We start from the raw sequence: 294 nt of genomic DNA on the forward strand, positions 1-294 counted from the left end.
CACCACCGGGGAGGAGGGCTCGGGGCCGCAGCCAGGGCACCAAGCGGCCCAGGTGGCTGACGGTGGTCACATTCTGGGCACTCCGCTCCGTCGGGGTGCAGGCCTTGCCATCCGGGAGGAGGCTGTGGCCCGGGGGGCACACACAGCGGTAGCCGCCCTGGAGGTTGTGCAATGATGTTATTTCTTTGATATATTGGTAGTTATTTCTAAAAGGAAAGTAAATTAGGATGGAATTCCTGGATTTAATTATCAATGCTAGTTGCTCTTCATGTAGAAATAGTTTAAAAATATTTG

Source organism: Myotis davidii, unplaced genomic scaffold, assembly GCF_000327345.1.
Source record: "Myotis davidii unplaced genomic scaffold, ASM32734v1 scaffold651, whole genome shotgun sequence".
Taxonomy (NCBI): domain Eukaryota; kingdom Metazoa; phylum Chordata; class Mammalia; order Chiroptera; family Vespertilionidae; genus Myotis; species Myotis davidii.